Raw genomic sequence first — 7,521 nt, 5'->3', positions numbered from 1 at the left:
TTGACAAAGTCTTAGGACAACCTGCCACACTTGTGGAACAGCTTTCACAAACAATGGCATTTGGAATAGTCATCCTGGGAATTCCCTGGCGGTCTTGTGTTTAGGACTCTGCACTTCCACTGACAAGGGCGTGGGTTCAACCCCTGGTCAGGGAACTAAGATCCCACATACTGGGCATCATTTGGCCTTTAGAGCCTCCCATGAGAAGAGATCAGCTGAACTTCAGGGCAGGAACTTTGTGATCACTATTTTTGGCTGACCAGAGGTTATTTTTAGCACAGGTCATAACTCTAACCATGTCCTGGGTAGGTGTATTTTTCTTTACAAGTTTTAAATGTATGGATTTTCAATTTCATCTGAGTCATTTCCATCAGAGGTATGGTCAAGTACCCAAATTAGCCAAACAAAAGGCAATGCACAGAGAAAATCAGTAGTTCTCAGTTCTGCTGTACAGGAGAGTTACCAGGGAAGCTTTTGAACAATTTCAAAGCCTAAGACTCCAGCCCCCAGAGCAATTACGTCAGGATCTCTGATTTAAGACTTTCCAGCAGGTCAGGAACCTGCTGAGTAAATGAATGTAATTTGAAAAAGACCAGAGTGGAAGCTCAAAGAGAGCAAATGGGCAACGGCGAAATCACGTGGCCACATGCTGTTTCTATCACGCCCACCGTGGCTACAGTTCTGTTACTATTTTTTTCTTTTCATTTTTTTAAACAGTTATGTTTTCCAATCTGAGAATCCCTTCTTACTCTGCTCACTTTTGAGCCTCCATATAAGTTAAATATACAAATTCCATTATAGAGAGAAAAGGGTAAAAAAAAATGACAAAGCTGAAATCTGGGCCTTTATGGAAAAGTGTTATAATGGAAACAGCGAGTGTGCAGTTGTTATCAGCTACCACTTGAGAACTGCTTTAGCAACACTTAATTTTATTCCTCACTGTAGGCACCAGCTTTCTTTTTGGAGTCTCTCCATTACCATCACCAGGGAAAGTTTCTGAGAAATGGCCTGATATGGCTTGAGTGCCACATTACTTAAGATTTGGCGTCCTTAGTGTCCTTAATGGGTTTTCTACACTGTCAGAAGTTTCGTGTAGGTCATCCATTTAATAAATTAAAAATAAACCAGTTCATCCTAATTTGCAAAGTATACATAATATTTGATAATTGTAGATTCATATTAGTGAATCAGTATGTGGAGGGAAGACATTATCTGTAATCTATTATCATATTATATAGACATATATACAGACATTATCTGCAATCTAATATCACCAAGGAGGTAGAGACTGGCTAGTTGTTCACCAAACCACTTCCCTTCTCCTGGGCACACAGCTAGACTACATTTCCCAGCCTCCCTTGCAGTTGGGTGGGGCCATGTAACTGATTGCTGCCAGTGGAAGGTAAGGGGAAGTGTGGCCTCTATCACTGCTCTATCACCTGCTCTTTGAAGTTCTCTGCCTCACCCAATGAGCTTCTGGTGCTATAGATATCACTGAGAAATAAATGAGGGATTTCCTTAAACTAACACTCAATTTATTATGATATCATGATTTTTGTAAGGGGTACCAGCTATACTGTATTGAAAGTGCCAATATTTGGTTTGAAGTAGGTGTTACCTGCCTATCGTCAGATCTTTGTCCTCTTTCCCCCAAACCTGAGGTCTGAGCAGAGGGTCTCCAAGTCAAATGTTGATGCAAAAAGATTAACTCCAATTTCAGGTTTTTCTTATGGTTTATCAAGAAGTGGTTATTGAAACTTGAGACATAAAATCTTTGGGTCTGAACAGCTGGAAGCATGGAATTGCCTTTTATCGAGATGGGGGACGACTGCAGAAGAAATAAGTTGTGTTTCACATATGAATACAAACAAGATGCCCCTCTCGAAGCCCTCCAGGAACTGCTTTTGGATCCACAGGGAAGGGAGGGTCTCATACTCATTGGTATGCAAATCTGAAAATGTTAAAGCATTTTAAGGTCAGAATATTAAATAAGTGATGCTGTGTTCTTCTTAGCGTAACCCATCTGGAGGCAGACAATGTACATCTGTCCTTTACTGGTGATGTAAGTTTATCTGCATAGCATTCCTTTGTGTGCATGCCCATAGTTTATTCGACATGTCTCCTATTCTTGGACAAATGAGGCAGTGAAGAACCTTGTGCACATGTATTTTCATATCGTTAGAAGTGTATTTCAGGGTAAATTCTGACAAGTGGCATTGGTGCGTCAAAGGGTAAGCATGTACGTAGTTTTGTTAGATGTTGCCAAATCCCCCTCCATAGACACCATACAATTTTGCATTCCCTCCAGCAATTGCAGCGTCCACAAGTGACTAACAGATTGTGGTGTCAGCGTTTTGAACTGTTGCCACTCTGATGGGTGGGAGTGGTATTTCAGGGAGTTTTCGTTTGTATTTCTTTTATTATGAGTGAAGCTGAGCATCTTGTCCTAAGTTTAAGAGTCATTTTTACGTCTCCTTTGTAAGTTGGCTGTCCATATCTTCTGTATATTTTCCCCCCATAGGATAATTGGTCTTTCTAAGCTCAATTATTAAAGTTCTTTGCATATTATAAATTTTAGCACTTTATCTGAAATATGTTGCAAATGCTTTTTTTCAGCTTGCCATTTGTCCTTTGACTTTACCTACATTGTTTTCTGCTGTGAAAAAAAATGTTTATTTTTATGCCAAATTTATCCATCTTTTATTGCATCAGCATTTTGAGGTGTAGTTGGAAAGCCTTTCACTATACCCTATGTCTGAGGCACTAGATGAGATGTTAACAAGAAAATAAAACTGAACAAAATCCAGTCCTTATACTGAAGAATGTATCAGCCTATTTGTCCTTGATTCAAAGAGAAATTTTATATTCATAATTTGAGTATTAATAGATTGCATGTATTCTTGACCAAAACTCTGGAGATTATTTTTTTCTGAAGCATAAGCCAACGCATCTTGTTAGCTGAAAGGGAAGAAATATAGGATAGTAGTCACTATGATGGACTCTGGAATCAAAATGCTCTTGGTTTCATTCCTCAACTTACTAGCTGAACAAATGTGGACAAATCACTAAACATCTCTGAATCTCAACTCCAGGATCTAAAATTAACACCTGCCTCATAGAGTTATGGTGGCAATTAAAAGAAATTATGTATGAAAAATGAAAAATGCTTAGCACTGTGCCTGATACATAAGAAAAGCCCAATTAAAGAAAGCTCCATTCCCTTCCCTGCCCTTCAGTGATCCAACAATGGACTATTAAGAGAATGCTACAGTGGACATCTATTATTTTGTCTACTCAGCTTCACTTCCTTCCTATTGTACATCTTGTCCCCTTTTCTTTGCTACTCCTCAATCTTGAGGAGAACAAGTTTTGAACAAGAAAAGGAGTAAAGGTTCAGAGAAGGAGGTTAATCATAAACCTCGCAGAGGTCCCCACAGGGTCCTGTTCGCTTTCACCAGCAGACACTGCTTTGAGAACAGCCACTCCATTTGTACTTCAAAATGCATTTCTCTCCTCAATGGCCAAAGCAGATGTTGCAATGAATGATTTTAGTGCTTTTCTAGATAGGAGAAAATGTAAGGATTTGGGCTCATAAAATCTAAAAGTATCTATCTGAAGGCCTGTTCTGCCACTTTTTTCCTAGAGCACAGATGCCTCATTCCTAATCCCCACTCTGAACTCCTTTCAGGGGGTACTGAAGGTTAGCAGCAGCAGTGGCTCAAGATTTAATCCTCACAGAAGTAGATAGCAAGTGCTGATTTTTAGTTGGCAGGGCCTCTTTATGGTCATAAATTTGACCATGGTTTGGAGGGCATTTCATGACCATTTTGTCCCATAATGCTAGGAGTGCTCATCCCCAGGCTGGCAAAAATTTTACTTACAGGCCACTCAATGTGCTATTACTGGACAAGGCCTTATTAACAGTAGTCAAAAGTCCCTGGACCACTTATCTTGCTAGTTTCCTTTGGTCCAGGAAAATATTCCCTCTTGTTGCTTCTTTGTATATCTACACTCTTACAATCATCGATCTCAAATGGAACTATATATCCTCATTTTATCAGAGGCTCAGTCATATATTTGCTAATGCAAGAAACAACAATTTTGTAAAACAGGTCATGAGTTGTTGCAAATATCTCCTAATTTCAACCAGACTCAGGAGGGGAAATTTTAATTTCTTCTTTCCTGCAGCCATTTACAGGTGGGCTGGGTCAGGATCTTCCCTGTGAGCTGAACAAAGGTATTTTAATTTAACATTCATGAATGGGGGCAAGGTTCCCTGAGATGGACCATTACGTATACTTTAAGCTATAGCCAGCATCCCTTTAGTGATCAACTTGTAGCAAATGCAACAAAATACAAAGGTTAAAGTAAAAGAAACAGATCTAATATAAAGTTAATTTGTTATTCCCTACTACAGTTCCCCATTGTCAATGTCCATCCAGTCTTGTGGGAAAGAGGTGATGATAGTTTTACTGAACAGGGGTGATGAGGGGTGATTGTGGAAAGGAATTGATTAGTTGTGGGCAGGGAATAGTCCTTAGAATCTTTTGTAAATAGCACAATTCTCCTTCCTTCTTTATCTACAGTTATGTTAACCTGACGAACCCCTTAGCCCTGGTGTTATGTCATTTGTAGCTGGACTGAGGCTTTTGACTCCAGTTTCCATTCTGCTGTGTTGTGCTCAGTCACTTAGTCGTGTCTGACTCTTTGAGACCAGTTCTTATACATATCTATTAATTTCAACTTTCTGACTGTGTCATAACTGTACTTAAGGGGAAAGGTCTCCTAACGTCTGTGAAAATATGAATTAAAAGCTAGTGACATTTCAGGCAAAACCAAAAAATTATAACCATATTCATCAGTTTACTCAGTCCTATCCATTAATCCTTTTTACTAACAGTTTTATGAAATTGGAGTTTCCATTAGACTTTTAAAATATCTTACCTACTTTAGCTGCTGCTAAGTCACTTCAGTCATGTCTGACTCTGTGTGACCCCATAGACGGCAGCCCACCAGGGCTGAACAGCAAGAACACTGGAGTGGGTTGCCATTTCCTTCTCCAATGTATGAAAGTGAAAGGTGAAAGTGAAGTCACTCAGTCGTGTCTGACTCTTAGCGACCCCATGGACTGCAGCCCACCAGGCTCCTCCGTCCATGGGATTTTCCAGGCAAGAGTACTGGAGTGGGGTGCCATTGCCTCTCCAACCTACTTTAGCAGTATGATTTAAAAGTCATCAGACACCTGTCCTCAAAATGTCCTTTCTGTGACTCTTCTTGAAGATGTGGCATCTCTGCAAAGCATCAGCTTAGCTGTCTATGAATGATAAAGTTCTTAGAAAGGCAAAGTTAAAAATCTCATCACAATGCTTCCTGACAAAGAAACTTATCCCCGCTGTTGTGACATTTGACATTTTAAGATAACAACGAAGATTGTAACATTATAGTAGGACATATCCAAATTTCAGAAACTTTATATACTTTCTAGAATGCCTATATTAATATCATTTATTCATGATGTATAATCTGAAGAGGCTTATCACTCATTTGACAATGCTTTCCACGTAGTTTAACATACCAGCCAATCCTAGTTTTACCTATAGATATAGACGTATAGATATGTAGCATCCTCTCCTGCCAATTACACTGTTTCTGGAGAGAGGACCTAAGGACTGAGATGGCTGCCCAGCCTGAGAGCTTCTCTGCAGCCCCATGGGCTGCTGGCAATGAACAGCACTGCACAGGGGACTAGAAGGCCTTGATACCTCTCTCTTTTCCAGTCAATATCTCAGTCATGTGTGATCTCCCTGTAATGCTGGGCTCTGCTCTGGCACCCCGCGGGTCCCCGTGTTCACTGTTTCTTGGAAACCTGTTGGCAGATGAGGAGATGTGGTCAGACACACCGGGTGCCAGCAGCCTGAGGCTCCTGCCCCTTGGCCAATGTCTAGGAAAAGCCGGGTGCTGGGTACAAAGCTCCAGGAGCATTTGAGGGCAGGTTTGACCTGCCTGCTGTCCCTGTCTGAGGTCAGGTGGCTGGTCACCATCACTGCCATGCTGAGGTCCCGGGCCACAGTCTGCAGCTCTTGGGCCAGCTGCAGTGTCAAGGTCAAGCATTCCCTCTATGGACCTCCCAGAAGTGGGATGAGCACCACAGGGACAGAGTCCACAACCACCACCTTCAGAGTCCCTGAAGAAATGCTTGCCTGCTGAATCACAGCACCTGGAAGGTCCTACAGCACCTTCAGCATTTGGAAGATATCAAATGCAGGCACCACCTGGATCCTCTGGAGAGCTCCTGCCTGCTCTTCCTGATCGAGGGTTCTGGCCTGAAGTAGGTAGAGGAGGTGGGAGGCTGTGAGGCTGCCACTGGAATCGATGTATAGGATATTCTGTTGCAGGCCATGGGCCATGTTTACAGCCACCCAAAGACATACCTGGGTTTTACTGCTACCTGGGCCTCCTGTGATTCCAGTCACTTCTCCAGTATAGAGATAAGCATCAAGCAGTTTGTCCAGGCTTCCAGTGCCAATGGACAGGATGGCAGTGGAGGTCTTCAGTTCCTTGAACAGATCAGCACCATTGAAGGGGTAAGCTGAGAACTGAGCCAGCAGCGCCCACCTCAGGGTGACCAAGACCTTTAAGACAAGCCACTTTTCTGGGCTACCTCCCCCAGGTCTGCAGAAACCAGGTTGACCACTGTCTTGATCCCACCACTCTGCAGGAGCTGGACCATGTCCTGGATGAGGCCCAGGCACGGTTTGGCCTGGAGCACACCCATGTTCCCTGGGGGTCCAGGGCTACTCCACTAAGGCACATCTGCCAGGCCCTCTCCAGACACTTCCCCACTCCCACCCCAACCCCTTGGCCCCTTTCTGAACCTGGTATGGGAGGCAGGAGGCAGTGGTGGCATGCATGGTGTGGACCCCAGGGCAGCTCCTCAGTCAACTATTTTTTTTTTCCTTTGGTTGCGCCATGTTCCTTGTGGGATTTTAGTTCCCAGACCAGGGATGGAACCTGGGCCCCGGCAGTGAAGGTGCCTAACCATTCAACTGCCAGGGAATTCCAAACTTTTAATAAGAAAATCCATTAGTTTAATTAAGTTTAATCTAATCTCAACCCAACCATGCACAAGACTCCTTTTTTTTCTCAAAACATTTATCCCACTTTCCCACTGTAGTAAAAATGTTTCCTTTATTATTTTTAGTAGTTTTAATTACATATTTAAATTTGAATCCTCAAGTCTTAAAAATGTTAATTTCTAGTGAAAATCAGCAGGCAAGTAATTGTTACCAAACTCTGGAGCAACTATTTTAGATAATTTTCAGAGCATAAGTATTCCTATAGAGTTTATCTAAGACTGGTTCCAAATAGGAAAAGGAGTATGTCAAGGCTGTATATTGTCACCCTGCTTATTTAACCTATATGCAGAGTACATCATGAGAAACGCTGGGCTGGAAGAAGCACAAGCTGGAATCAAGATTGCTGGGAGAAATATCAATAATCTCAGATATGCAGATGACAGCT

The 7,521-nt window shown here is 42.1% G+C and overlaps 1 pseudogene; it reads right to left on the bottom strand.

The window, feature by feature from the left end:
* Positions 1–5,789: 5,789 nt before the first annotated feature.
* On the bottom strand, positions 5,790–6,775 carry LOC138929858 (DNA repair protein RAD51 homolog 4 pseudogene; annotated as a pseudogene).
* Positions 6,776–7,521: the final 746 nt, after the last annotated feature.

Source organism: Ovis canadensis, chromosome X (assembly GCF_042477335.2).
Source record: "Ovis canadensis isolate MfBH-ARS-UI-01 breed Bighorn chromosome X, ARS-UI_OviCan_v2, whole genome shotgun sequence".
In the NCBI taxonomy this organism is placed as follows: domain Eukaryota; kingdom Metazoa; phylum Chordata; class Mammalia; order Artiodactyla; family Bovidae; genus Ovis; species Ovis canadensis.
The sequence above is the reverse complement of the archived record's forward strand: the minus strand, read 5'-3'. Positions and strand labels throughout refer to the sequence as shown.